This window comes from Castanea sativa, chromosome 6 (genome assembly GCF_040712315.1).
Source record: "Castanea sativa cultivar Marrone di Chiusa Pesio chromosome 6, ASM4071231v1".
NCBI lineage: Eukaryota > Viridiplantae > Streptophyta > Magnoliopsida > Fagales > Fagaceae > Castanea > Castanea sativa.
This window is the reverse complement of record NC_134018.1, coordinates 25933575-25949506: the sequence shown is the minus strand read 5'-3', so window position 1 is coordinate 25949506 and position 15932 is coordinate 25933575. Positions and strand designations below refer to the sequence as shown.

The following is a 15932-nucleotide window of genomic DNA, read 5'->3' as shown; positions in this document are numbered from 1 at the left end:
ATCTATTATAAACCCGGTTTAAAAAACTAGTATTACTATTTTCGTGTGTGTTCTAATAAGTATTACTATTTACTTAAAAAAAAGAAAAGTAGGAAACACAAATTCAAATTAAGTTAAATAAAAACATCACTAATTGTCACTAAGAAAAATGAAAGAAAATATGTGTTGGGCTTAGGAAGCGCTAACTGCATATGCTACTTGTGATTCTCTTTCACTATTTTAGAGCATTAAGCTCCACCACAGGAGAGTTATCCATATAGAAAGAATATGTATCAAATAAGAATTAAAAAATAATATACCTATGGAAGCCTTTTTTTCGAACACCTCGCCAATATTGTCATTTTTTCTTACTAACATAATCCTTATGGGAAAAAAAAAGAAATAGATTTAATGAGGCATATAAAGAAAGTTGAACATAAGAACAATTGACGACTTTATTATTCAAAGGTAAGCTAATTTATTTCCACCAATGTCAATTAGAGGCTGAAATATCATTCAACCAACATTGGCATGAGCAACAATAAAGAAAACCCAATGAATGCAAGCTATGTATTTGTAACTGTAAGTGCTTTCAATCAACTTTTCCCAAATTTAATTGTTTCTAATCCCAAACAAAATAAAGAACAAACAGAAATAAATTATAAAATTATCAAGATAGAAATATAATTAATCAATTTTCTTTCAAGCATTTATCAAACCTTATGGATTCAAAATAAAATATATAACTACTCATGGGCTCTTTGAAATGGGAATCAACTACAAAAATCATAGATACATGGGTGTGTGTGTTGTGATTGCAAATGACGTGGAAGAGCTCGATCTTATAGTCAAGCTTCTCCCTCACAGATCTTTCTAAGTCTTAAAATCCAAATAGTATCAAATTTGACAATTTTTCTTAATCGCATCCCCATGTAACATATTTAAACCACTCACCTAAAGATCAAGTTATAAATTATAGAAACGGTGTGGGTCAATAAATATCTCAACCAATATAAATATCAAAGCAAAACAAACAAACCATTTCTATTAGCAAAATCCCAATACCAAACGTCAACAAAAAATAAACAAATTGAGTTTGTATTTTGTACCTCTTACATACAGAAGAAGGTTTTGATATTCATTGGCCAGTGATTGTTCCTCCTTCAATTTAGTTTTTGTTATTGTAATCGTTAAAGTTGAAGATTTGATTTTTTTTGAGCCTATGTTCCTTTAAATATTGCGAACCACAAACTCAGTACCTAAATCAAAAAAGATGATCTGAGAGAGAGAGAGAGAGAGAGAGAGAGAGAGAGAGAGAAATCAATAGATGGAGAGAAACACAAAAGTGTGCATTAAATTGAATGGTAATTGAAGAGTTCAGAGGGAGAAAGAGGTAGCAACCGAGAGAGAGAGAGAGAGAGAGAGAGAGAGAGAGAGAGAGACGTGAATTATTTATGCCAATTGTTTCATTTCTTAAGAGGAGTGCAAAGAACAGTAACAGGGTGGTTGGGTTCTAATTTATTAATTGGGTTTGAGAATTTAAATGCCAGCCCATTTCTTAAGTTAAATGCAAGTTCAGAGTGCCATATGGCAATGCCTAATGCACTCTTGCATGAGGTTTTTACTTTTATTACTTACTAGCATGTAACCCATGCATACACACGGAAACATTTGAACAATATTGATAAAAAGGGGAAAAAAAAAACATTAAAGAATTTTATCAATTGTCTCTGTCTTCATCAACTTCAAGAATTCTTGAAAAAAATGTTCAGAGTGATTTCATGATAACACATCTTCGTGTTTTTACGCATATATCTCTATATCCTCATCAACTTCAATATGGAAATTTTCACACCTCAGCATAATCACCTAAATGTACAACTTGCCCTCAATATGAAAGATTTAAATAATAATAAATAAAAAAACAATGACAAACAAACAGAAAATAGTGTCAAGGTTTTCTTGAGAGAGAGAGAGATTGAAACAGATATTATATAAATCACAATCTAGTCTTGGATTTTGACATGATTTTTAATTTGAACCTGTATGTATAACAGTGGCTAAAAATATTAACTCCATGAATCTTCGACAAAATATTTGTTTACAATCAGAAACAAATCAAAGTAACCCCACATAGTTATGAAAATTTCACCTTCAGAGCATTGGGGTCTCAAAGGTCAAAAAAATTGATTGTATCATCCTTAAGAGGTCCACAACATCACTTGCCTCTGAAATTACAAAACGCATATATCAAGTTTCATATGCTTTTAACAATGGCATTTATGAAATCAAGAACAGAGGACATTTTGTTGATGACAAATTAACACAAACCTTTACTTTGATTAAAATTTTGTATGACACTTTTCTATTAAATTGAATAGAGACAAACTATTCACATATAATGAATTAAACAATTGCGCATAAGCTATATATCACGTGGCTATATTTAGAAGATTCATCCTGAGTGACACTTCCAGTGTCATTGTCATTGTTAACTTAAATTATCGAGTGGCTAGAAGATGCATTAAAAACATGTACTGCACTTTCTGTCAAACATTTTATTAGATATTTTGCATTCAAATAGGCTTCATAACAAAATTCTTATACACGGGGAGGAGCTATTGGTTAACAATTTAACCATGGATACCTTTAGCTAATTTTTTGTGAACACATGGAAGAAGAACAATTGAATGTGAAACCACATGACAAAGGAAGATTTTATGAATAGGAATAAAATGGATAGTCCATCAATTAATCCAATTCAAAACATACGCTAATATCTCTATGACTCAGTGTCCACTATTTCTGGTAGTTTCAATATTATGACACCAATAATTTGAGTCACTGACCACCCTTTTACCACTGCAGTACCAAATCCCACATACAAATATTATATTACCTCAATATAAATAAAACTAAAAGCATTGAAGTTGCAAAGATCATTAATTGACACAAACCCATCACTATTTCAAATAAGGGAATGAAAACTAAATGAGAAAATGAGAGAGATATGAACCTTAATGACAATAATATTGAAAAAATCCATCCATGCTTTTGAACCTCCAATCGCTGTTGGTGCCTGGAATTTCCATAGGGAAAAAAAAAAAAAAAAAAAAAAACCTTAGTTTGTAATTGTATGGCAGGTCATTGGGTAAGATGATGGACCATTTGAGCGAGGAAGAGAAAAAAACTCCTTTTGAGTATGTATTGTATGGCCAATCAACAAACTCTATCTGATCTCTATTTTTAAAGTCGCTAATAAGGGTAACAGACAGTAGAGAGAGGAGTTACACTTCCATGATGGACAACCAAAGTTTCTCTAAGGGTGTATCTCTCTATTCTTTGAATAGAATGTTGTTAGAGGATGGTTAGTCAAGTCATTCCTAGCGTCTTTGGAATAAACGAATATTGCATAAGAGATTAAGTTTGAAATCAAAATTGAGAGAGAGAGAGAGAGAGAGAGAGAGGAGTACCAGTGGAGTTACTATGGAATCAATAGAGGCCTAGTGAGATCTCTGTTATCCTTCTTTCACAAATCACATGGTTGAGCCTATAACACCATCAAAACAACTATCAGGAATAAAATACAAATTCAACAAAACCCACAAAACAAAGAGACAGATATTGAGATTGTGTGAGGGAACCAATAAAGGGGAGGAAACGTTTAAGAGAGCAAAGAGCATGAGACTCTATTTTGAGTCCACCGATAAAAGTGTGCATAAAAGTGTGCAAGTGAGATGTTCTTGCCCAGGTGAATGAACTTGATTATTGATGTCTTTTTGGCTTTCGTGTAAGGTTTTAATGCATCATAATAACCACTTAAATTTAGACAAATGGAGCAAAATTGGACTCCAATTCCAGATTTGAATTGAACAATTGGAGGGATAATTATGATGTGATCCTTATATCGTACTCTTTTTTTTTTTTTTTTGGGTTAGTTTTCTATTATTTTTTTAAAAGTCAATACTTTCTATTCAACCCAATTCAAGTCTGATGTGATTTCTAGTTACAATCATCAAATTATAAACCAATCCCAAATCTAACTTATTATCAATTATCATGGCTAATTTAGCACTTAGCAAACTTTATTTTATTTTTATTTTTTATCCTTTAGGTAGCATTCAAATTTGGCTCGATAGTCCTACAATAAACCTACCATTTTTACTAAAAATACATTACAATTTTCCAGAAAGCAAAACATAAAAAACATTATAGCATTGCATCCCTTCCCTTATTCTAATTGTGTGAGGTCTTTCATTGATCAAAACAAAGATAACAAAGTCTGTTAATATTAGTGCCCTTAAATTCTATTGTATAATGCTATGTATGACATTATGTATGACTTAATATTGTGATTGATAAAGTTGTTTTATTATAATTTAAAATAATGGTAACATGAATATTGGATATTATCATATAATTCATGAGATGCATAGTATGTGATTTATGTGAAAAGTCACAGAAGATTTAATTACAAGTTCTTTGTAAACTTAGAATTATAGTTTGTAGTCAATGATGAAATTGGGCGTTTCATCTGCGAAGACTATAATATATCAACTAAGATGATTTGTCTTGATCATGGAAATGGAGACTTTTAGTTGATGTGTTGATATATTTTAAGAGTTAAGACATATTGAATTAGACCGCTGTGAGATTTATTATTCTCCTAACGACTGTTAAATAAATAATAAATCCCACGACTTCTATTTACATGAACTCTTAATCCTGAGAGGATAATAGACCTAATCATGGTGTAGGTTGCTTTGATATATCAGGAGTGAGATCTAAAGTAATGGTCAAAACCTTAGTATGTTGGGCAACCACATTTAGTGTTGATGGAACATATATTCTCAAGATGGAATTCATAGTCTGTTAACGGAGATATAAAATATTCCCTTGAGATAAGTTTAATGGGTTTAGTTATTCAGAGAGTCAGGCCTAACCACTCTGGTAAGAAGTTACTAAAGTATATATTTATGAAATTGAATTTCATAAATATATGATGAATAACTTTAAAGGATTAAACCGGGTACTCAAGGATAAGATGTAGTAATTTACAAAGTGGCAGTCTACTTTCATGATTTTGTATTACTACGAATATTTTATGAAGGGGTTGCATGTATAATAAAGTCATGGGATATAATTTATAAATAAGGCCTAGAGTATAACTATATTTATATAATGGTATTAAATATATTTAATGGTAACTTTGGACTTGTCAAGAGTTGATAGAAAAGCCCAAGGCCCATTGGAGCTAGTGTCTTATTGGTCCCTTTTGGTCCCACTCCAAGTCGCATACTAAAGCCCAATTGGAAAGGCCTAAAAGGCTAGCCCAATTAGATAATCAGTTATAAGGAGAGAAACATACAAAATTTTGAAGTATGAAAAAGATAGACATCATTGTGAAATGGTGTGTATGTGAAAGTGAGAAACTCTATCATTCTCCCTTTGAAACTGATTGAGAGACCACACATCTTGGGCGTAAAGTGGAATTAGAGTGAAGATTAAAAGTATTCTCGAGTACTACTAACTTTGGTTTTGAATTTCACCGCACCAAGATATGCTCTCTTGTTCTAGAATTTTGAAATTTACATAGTACATGTTATCAATTGCGAATGAAGTAGATCCGTTAATTTTTCGTTGCTTGTGTTTTTGTATGCGATACAAACATGTAATTTTCCATCAAATGGTATCAGAGCGGTCTTCAATTCGAATCTGTATAACATGTTTTGTGAGTTTTGGAATTAGAGATAATAGTTTCATGATGTTAGAAGATTATATATGTATTTAATTTTTTGCATGGTTGTTGAAAAAGTATCATTTTTTTAGAGCAAACATTCAAATTGCTATAACAAAATGTAGGCACAGTGATGCATCCAAAAGAGTAATGGCATAAAAATAAGGAACCAAACCAATAAACACTTAGTCATACGCCACCAAAAAATACACTTATGTGTAAAGAGTTCATTCTATTACTTTAGTTTAGTCACTTTCCTTCTTTGCCATCTGAGTTTACAGCTAATTGGCATTTTTCAATTACCTTTCACAGCCTTAGGGTGCTATCTTTTAAAAGCAGTGGCCACAGTAATGCCATCAGCACTTGTATATACAGAACAACTTTAACATTGATAGAACCTATTGGCAAACACTTGTAAAACCTTGTAAAACAACTTTAACACTTGTAAAACCTTGACCATTAGAAAGAAGAACCTATTGGCAAACAAAGAATGAATGAAAAAGCTATCTTCAAAAACCTAGGAATAAAAAAAAGGGTATAATAATATTACTAAATTTCTTCAAACATACATAATTTTTAAACAATTCAAGCCAAAGAAGTCCCAAGTTAAGGTGCAACGGTTAATTTTGGTATTTCTAGGAAGTAAGCACCACTTTAGATTATCAATCACCGTATCTTATACCCTTTGGGTTGATGACAACAACAAAAGCAACACCACTAACAAAATTTTGCATTATTTAACTTCCTAAGAGCATTTGCTTTAGCTTGGGTAAAAAATTGTCTATTTTAGCACAAAAATCTACTCTTTTTTTTTTTTTTTTTTTTTTTTTTTTTTTTCTATTTTTCATACTTTTCAAAACACCCTACATAAGATAATCTATTTTACACTACATTTCATTAAACTATCAAATTTTCTTAATTTTTTTTAATTATTTTTCTTTCTTCATACACAACCACCACTATCCACTCTCTTCCTTCATTCTCGGGATACGTAACAAAAAAAAAAAAAAACTAAATGCAAAATGAATAGTGTTGGTGTAAATTTACACAATTATAAAAGAATTGATGTGGGTCATTTTTAGGCAAAGCTATGTAAATTTTACATATTTTTCTATTATGCACTGACTAATGTGAGTGCTCTAACAATGGAAAAGAAATACCATTTCTTTATCTCAGATTTAGGCTTCTTAAAACCTTCATTTTCCTCTTTCTATAACAACAACAGCACCACCTTTGCAAATAGTTGGATGTCCTGGTTGTAGGCTTCTTAGCTTTAGGTGCAACATAATTATAGAATGATTTAGCTCCTGGTATTCAATTGAAACCTTTCATATTAACCTGGAATGAAGACTTTTGTTATTAATTTTTTCATAAGAAGATGAAAAAAACTTTAATATTGAAAAGTAGAAATTGAATGAAATTATAATAGAGAGATATTTGAGAAAGAGAGAAAGAGAGAAAGAGAGAGAGAGGCATGGAGGTTAAGTATAGTACCATGTAATTGTATCTTTTTGGTTCTTTGATTTGACAGGACCAAACTCCCAACTCTTTAAAATAACCATTTCTCATCAACAATAAATTTCTCAAAAAAAAAAAAAATGCAGTCATATTTGCAATTTACATATGCATTCAAATTTACATAAATAAACACACTCTCACTAAAATAACCAGCCCCCTGTTCTTCTCCTAAAAAATCATGCACAAATAGTGCTTCAAAGGAAATTAATGACCAAAGCCTTAAATCATATTTTAGCAGCAAATTTGGATATAAAGTTTAAAACTTTAACAATAATGTGTGCCATTATCTAAAATTTCAGTGTTTCTTCCAATGACAGTGCTATACGTAAAAAAAAAAAAAAAGAAGACAATTCGAAGATCCTCTAGAAGTTGAGCTGGTGGCTGTTTTGAGTTGCTGGAATTTTGCTCATGAAGAACAGAAAAATGCTTATATTTTAGAAGGTGATTCAGCTACATATCCATATGAATATAGATCAACATGGTTAGAAACATCATTGAGGAGGTAAGACCATTACTGAACAACTTTGAGCACTTTGAAGTTTTTGTTGTAAAAAGAGAAGTTAACATGGAAAATCATACAGTGGCTAGGCATGCCTGACGAATTTGATAGTGTGGATGGATGAAGCTTTGTCCAACAACAATTTTTCTTTGATGCAATTGCAATAAAATATATGTTTCCTTCAAGAAAAAAAAAAAAAAGGAAAGATAAGTTATTTAATTATTTGTGAAGCATTTGGATTGGCATTTTAGAGCTTCAACAATTATGAGGGAAGCAAATGGAGAATTATTAGTTAAGCTTTCTGCTACTTCTATTTTTTGATTGTTGATGGAGTTGGCAGCCTTTGGTTTTCCTACAACAATTTTTTCTTTTTGTTAATGTTTGACATTTAAGGAAAACGATTCATCAAAATGTGCAAAACACATCCATATTACATACTTTAAGCTTAACTTTCTTATGCAACTGAAGATCAATCAAATAAATATGTGGACACATTTATACTAAATCATATTCATAGTATGCTGAAAACCATTAAAGTGCACCTATATTTTTTCCCCAAACCAAAATATGTCATGATCATCAACATGAAAATTCTCTTCAAGAATGAAAAATGCACAATAAGTTCCTTTAGTTATTATATAAATTCAGTCATGTGAGTTTGAGTGTAAAGAGCACTACAATATTTAGACGTACAGAACCCAAGAGACCCCCCTATACTAACCTAGTCAAAAGCATTGAAGTAAGTATCTCAATTCTACTATGTTTACTCTAAAAATTTATTTATGTAAAACTACTGTTGGTTTTTTTTCATTTATATTTTAAATATTTCCTTGAAATCAAAGTAAATAAGCAGATCACTGACCTTTGTGAACAATGGCAACTCTAGCCCTACAAAGTATAAGGTGGTGGTTATGGTCTGGAGGCATTCCTCTAGGAATATTTCGAACATATTACCAAAAAAATAAAAGAGAGAAAAAGATCCATGGATTGAAGAGATGGTAACTGGCATCATACAGCTATGGGCCATCCTTGGCCTTCTCTTTTGTAGGCATCTATTTTATGAGTCAATAATGCAATCATCTTTTATTACCTATGAGTCTATAGTGCAATCATCTTAATGGTATTAAAAGTCAGAGGATTTGTTTTGCAGGTATATATTTTCTGAACAACATAATTCTAAGGAATCAAAATGCAAGTCCATAAGACATTTTGTCAAACACGTATCATGCTAACAAACTTAGCCAACTGTCAAGCAAACATGATTAACTCAGTTAAGATAAATCTGTTGTATATTAATTAGCAGCCCAAGTATTAAAACAATCTAAATATCTTATCCTTTGAATTATATTTCCGGAGTACCCTAAAAAATAAATCCAAACATTCCAAGCAAAACTAAATCATTTCAAAGGCTGCAGAATGAAGAAGTAACTAAATTTAAAATCATAAAAAAAAAAAAAAATTGAAGATTTTGGTAATCTAACAATTGAAGCATATGTAAAATTCAAGGCGCAATCAATTAAGATAAACAATCTTTCTCCAAAAAAGAAAAAGAAAAAAAAGATAAACATTATACATAAACTATATTGGTTGTGAGATCAATGCATGTCACTATTTGAAGGCCAAAGAGGTATTATGTACTAAGTGTGATTCAATAACATATAATTAATAAACACCAAAAAACTAATCTTCATGCTGATCATGGCAGTATACACTAAAAAATTGCATAAAAAATTATTTTAAAATAAGATCAATGTGAAAAGGTATTTAACATAAGTAATAGAAGTCCAAAAACAAATAGGAAAAATTACAAAGTGTCTCATATAAGAAAGGTAAAGAAGAAATAAAACCTGTGTTAGTGAAAGATTGCTTTAAAGAGAGTGAAGAGGTATTCCGTCAACTCCAAATGTCCAACCAATCATGGTGAAATTACATCCTTTGATGGACATGCTCTTAATTCTCTCATCACATTTTCTACTTTCTCCTCTATACACAGATGGAAAGTCAATGACAGATAAACTGGAAAAAAAAATCTAATAAAAGCACCATACATAGGGGGGAAAAAGAACAGATCAAGCATGAAAAAAGAGTAAGAAAGAAAAAAACCTGGAGAACATTAATAGAACAAATAGGATGTATGCCCTTAAATCCTATTGTATGATGCTATGTATGTTATTATGTATGATATTATGTATGACTTAATGTTGTGTTTAATAAAGTTGTTTTGCTATTATCTAAAATAATGGTAACATGAATATTAGGACATTATCATATAGTCCATGAGATGCATAGTATGTGATTTATGTGAAAAGTCACAGAAGATATAAATCACAAGTTCTTTGTAAACTCAGAATTTTAATTCGTAGTCGATGATAAAATTGGGCATTTCATTTGCGAAGACTATAACATATCAACTAAGATAATTTGTCTTGATCATGGAAATAGAGATTTCTAGTTGATATGTTGATATGTTTTAAGAATTAAAACATATTAAAATGGACTGGTGTGAGATTTATTATTCTTCTAACGACTGTCAAATGAATAATAAACTCACGACTTATATTTGCATGAACTCTTAATCTTGAGAGAATAATGGACCTGATCATAAGGTATAGGTTGCTTTGATATATCAGGAGTGAGATCTAGAGTCACGGTCAAAACCTCAGTATGTTGAGCAACCACATTTAATGTTGATGGAACATATATTCTCAAGATGGAATACATAGTCTCTTAACGGAGATACAAAATATTCCCTTGAGATAAGTTTAATGGGCTTATTATTCAGAATGTTAGGCCTAACTACTTTAGTAAATAGTATATATATATATATATATATATATATATATATATATATATATATATGTATGTATATATGAAATTGGATTTCATAAATATATGATGAATAACTCAAAGGATTAAACCAGGTACTCAAGGATAAGATGTAGTAATCTACAGAGTGACAGTCTACATCCATGACTTTGTGTTACTACGAATATTTGAAGGGGTTGCATGTACAATAAAGTCTTGGGATATAATTTATAGATAAGGCCTAGAGTGCAACTATATTTATATAGTGATATTAAATATAGTTAATGGTAACTTTAGACTTGTCAAGAGTTGACAGAAAAGCCCAAGGCCCATTGGAGCTAGTGTCTCATTGGTCCCTTTTGGTCCCACTCCAAGCCACACACTTAAGCCCAATTGGAAAGGCCCAAAAGGCCAGCCCAATTAGATAATCAGTTAGATATAAGGAGAGAAATATACAGATTTTTCTGTATAGAATTGAATGAACACTATTGTGAATTGGTGTGAAACAAAGTGTTAGACATTTTGACATTCTCCCTTTGGAACTGATTGAGAGACCACACATCTTAGGCGTTAGTGGAATTGGAGTGAAGATTGAAAGTGTTCCCAAGTGATTTTGATCTTTTGTTTTGAGATTCACCGCTCCAAGGTACACTCTCTTATTCTTAAATTCTAAAACTTATATAGTGCATGTTAACTTTTATGAATGAAGTAGATCTGTTACTTTTCCGTTGCACACATGCATATTTCAATCAAATGGTACCAGAGTAGTCTTCATTTTCATATCTGTTTAACATGTTTTGAGTTTTAGAACTGATAATAATGATTTCATGTTGTTAGAAAATAGTTTTCTGCATGGTTGTTGAAATTATTGTTTGATAAAAATTGATATTGATGTTATGATGTTGTTTAATTTTGAGTTTAAGTATGTTAAACTAAACTTTAAGGCTATAGCGTCAATGTAATTTAGTTTTGATATCAATTTATGTTCATTATGATCGTATGTTGGTTGTTTTGTACATGAAAACGTAGAAAAACTGTCTTAGAAAAAATTCTGGAAAATTGAAAATTCGCGACGCTCGATCGATTGAGCATCTATCGAACTGACAGAAGATCTCTCGATCAATCTAGGATCTGTCGAGAATCGATCGAGCTTCATAGAAGTTATTCTTGATCGATCGAGAATCTGTCGTCGATCGATCGAGGACTGTGGATTCAGAAATTTTCTATGTGTCTTTACATATATAAAGAGCAAGGCAATGTGTAATTAGTCTATGCATGTTTTAAATTTAAAAACCTTTATCTTAAAACATCTAGTGGGAGAGAGATACAAGGGTTGGACCTCACAGCATCCATTGTTGGTTCATAGTAGTGTGAAATATATACTTTGTCTTTGCATCGAGCTTAGCATTCCATGCGGAGAGTATTTATTTTATGGTCCTACAAGATTGAATTTCTTGGTTTATAGTGGTTTAATCAAATGCCTTGTCTTAGTTTCGAGCTTTGCATTCCATGCGGAGGGTGTTTGTATCATGATACTCTAAAATAAACCTGTTAAAGGGATGAAATGTGGCTACACATGATTCTAGACAATGGTATACACTAGACTAAGTATTATAGTATCCTCTATGCTGGGTTCTTACTAATATTACTTAGAGGCTAAATATAAAACGGTATATTATTAGTGTTCGGTAAGAATTTTCATGATAGCACTAATAATGAGAATAGTTCTCAATCAATCATAGTATTTAATGTTCACTCTATGCTGAGGAATATTGAATATGGGATTGGGTTGTCGTTGCATATATTATGTTATGGTTTTATTAAGGTTCCATACTATATGTTTATATGCAAAATTGATAATGTCCAGTTTACTTATTATATTCATGTTTATTATTTTCAGATTTGAACATGGCATCATTTAGTCCACTTGTTTCTATTCTTAATCAAAACAAACTGACTGGATCCAACTATGTTGACTGGAAAAGAAATTTGGACATTGTTTTAACAGCTGAAGAGCACAAATATGTGCTTACTTAATCATGTCCTAGCTTTCCTTCATTAGATGCTCCTCTTGAGGAAAAACAGCGATATGATTGTTGGCAGAAATCTAATGAAATGGCCAAATGCTATATCCTAGCATCCATCTCAAATGTTCTACAGCATCAAATGCAGGATGTAGAACTTGCTTCGGACATTATGCATAGTCTGAAGGAGATGTTTGGTGAGCAAGGCCGTTCAGCAAGGCAAGAAACCATGAGACAAATTTATAATACCAAAATGGCTGAAGGTACTTCAGTAAGAGAGCATTGTCTTACAATGATCTCTAATCTGAATACATTAGAGGTTTTAGGTGCCGACATTGATGGAGAATCCCAAGTGGATATGATACTCCAGTCACTACCGGAATCATTCAAGGAATTCAGACTGAATTATAATATGAACAAAAAGATTTATTCTTTGTCTAAATTAATGAATGAATTGGTAGCGGCGGAAGGCCTCCTTGGTACTTCTAGTGTTAAAGCCAATGTTGGTGAAGCTTCTACTTCTCAACCTAAGTCGAAAGACAAGGGTAAGAAGAAGAAGAAGAAGAAGGACTTCACTAAGCAAGAGGGTAAGCAAATTGCCTTAGGGGTTGTCGATAAAGGAAAGAAGCTCAAAGGAAAGTGTTTCCATTGTGGTGAGAAAGGACATTGGAAGAGAAATTGTCCAAAGTTTAAGGCTGCCAAGAACAAGGGTATGAAAATTTCCTTTCTTCTTGAAATATTTTTGGTACAGAATCCCACAGATTCCTGGTGTTTGGATTCAGGTTGTACTAATCATATCTGCAATTCTTTGTAAGGGTTTTAGGAGACTAGAAAGCTGAATGAAGGAGAATTGTTTCTTACCTTAGCAGATGGGAGTAGAGTTCTAGTTGTATCTGTTGGAGTGTTTAATTTGTGCTTTGAGTCTAGAGTTTTAATATTGAAAGAATGTCTTTATGTACCTAATGTTCGTAGGAATTTAATTTTTGCAACTTCTTTAGGTAAAGATGGATATTGTGTTATCCTTAAAGACAATGTTGTAATAAAGAAGGGTAAAATGTTTATCTGTTCTGGCAATATTGTTGATGGTCTTTATATTTTAACTCTTGATAAGCATGAATTATACAATTCTGAATTAAATAATAATTCACATGTGAAATCATTAAAGAGAAAGTTTCTTTCTACTAATGAAGTATATCTTTGGCACTTGCGTTTGGGTCATGTTAATTCAAACAGAATTCAAAGACTAATCAAAGATGGACTCTTACAGCCCATGGACTTTGATGAATTTCCAGTTTGTGAATCTTGTTTGGAAGGTAAAATGACCAAACGACCTTTTAATGCAAAAGGTAGAAGAGCCCAAGAGTTGCTTGAATTAGTACATTCAGATGTATGTGGTCCTATGTCAATCCAAGCAAGAGGTGGTTATGAGTATTTCATCACCTTCATTGATGATTACTCTAGATTTGGTTATGTGTACCTAATGAAATGGAAGTCCGAAGCTTTTGATAAGTTCAAAGAGTTTAGGGCTGAAGTTGAGAATCAATTGGGTAAATGCATAAAGGCCCTTCGATCTGATCGAGGTGGCGAATACCTTCTTGGTGATTTTAAGGATTACTTGACTGAAAATGAGATTATATCCTAGTTGGCTGCACCTAGAACTCCACAACAAAATGGTATAGCAGAAAGAAGGAATAAGACTCTTTTAGATATGGTTAGATCCATGATGAGTTATTCGACTCTACCAATTTTCTTTTGGAAATATTCCTTAAGTACTGTAATGTATCTTCTGAATTTAGTACCTTGGAAGTCTGTTCCTAAAACAACTGTAGAGTTGTGGAATGGGCGTAAGCCTAGTATGAGACATCTCCATATTTGGGGTTGTCTAGCACATGTGTTAAAAGGAAAGTCTGACAAGTTACAGTCTAAAACAAAAGTGGTTTTCTTTGTAGGGTATCCAAAAGGAACAGTTGGAGGATTATTCTATAGTCATAAAGATAATAAAGTGTTTGTTAGCACAAATGTCAAATTCTTGGAAAATGACTATATGAATAATTTTACTCCTAGAAGTAGAGTTGTCTTGGCTGAAATGAATGAACCTGTAGTTAACCAACCAATGGATGAAACTAGGGATGATGTGGTTGTATTGGATACACCACAAGATACCATTCATGAGATGTCTAGTACACAGGTGTCTCGTCGTAGTGGGAGAATTGTTCGGCCTCCTATGAGATTCATAGGTTTGGGAGAAACTTATGAAGCTATCTTTGAAGAGGCTGAATCGGATCCTTACACTTATGATGAAGCAATAAATGATATAGATGCACGTCATTGGGTCAATGCTATGAAATCTGAATTGGATTCCATGTATTCCAATCAAGTTTGGGATCTTATAGAGGCGCCTAATGGCATTAAACCTGTTGGCTGCAAATGGGTTTACAAGAGGAAAAGAGGGATAGATGGAAAGGTTGAAACCTTTAAAGCAAGACTAGTGGCGAAAGGGTATACACAAAAAGAAGGCATTGACTATGAAGAAACTTTTTCGCCAGTAGCCGTGCTTAAATCTATCAGAATTCTTTTATCCATTGCTGCTCATTATGATTATGAGATTTGGCAAATGGATGTCAAGACTGCATTTCTTAATGGCAATCTTGAAAAAGAAATCTACATGATGCAACCGGAAGGCTTGATAGCAAAGAACCAAGAGCATATGGTATGCAAGTTGAAAAGATCCATTTATGGACTTAAGAAAGCATCTAGGTTATGGAACATCAGATTTGATCAGGCAATCAAATCATTTGGTTTTGAACAAAATCTTGATGAACCATGTGTGTACAAGAGACATCAAGACAAAGTAGTGATGTTCCTAGTGCTTTATGTAGATGACATTCTACTCATTGGAAATGATGTAGGGGTAATGTCATCAGTTAAAGTTTGGTTGTCAAGCCAATTTGATATGAAAGACTTGGGCGAAGCTAACTATATTATAGGGATCAAGCTTTGGCGAGATCAAAAGAATAGGTTGTTAGGTTTGTCACAAGTTGAATATATAGATAAGGTTCTAGAACAGTTTAGCATGCAAAACTCCAAGAAAGGATTACTTCCTTTCAGACATGGAGTTCCTCTGTCTGATGACCAAAGGCCTAAGACTCAAGAGGAGAAAAATATGATGAGACACCCTATGCTTCTGCTGTGGGAAGTCTCATGTATGCCATGCTTTGTACTAGACCAGATATTTGTTAGTTAGTTGGCATGGTCAGCCGATATTAGTCAAATCCAAGACCAAAACATTGGCAAGCTGTAAAGCATATTCTCAAGTATCTATGGAGAACGAGAGATTATATGCTTGTTTACCGTTGTGAGGATTTGATTC

The 15932-nt window shown here is 32.3% G+C and overlaps 1 long non-coding RNA gene across 1 annotated transcript; it reads right to left on the bottom strand.

Annotated features, from left to right (window-relative positions):
- Nucleotides 1-1955: 1955 nt before the first annotated feature.
- LOC142639017 (uncharacterized) lies at nucleotides 1956-3611 on the bottom strand. Its single transcript, XR_012845103.1, has 3 exons — nucleotides 3453-3611; nucleotides 2996-3058; nucleotides 1956-2207 (listed from the first exon to the last, which is right to left on the bottom strand). It is a non-coding gene; the product is annotated as an uncharacterized LOC142639017 (long non-coding RNA).
- Nucleotides 3612-15932: the final 12321 nt, after the last annotated feature.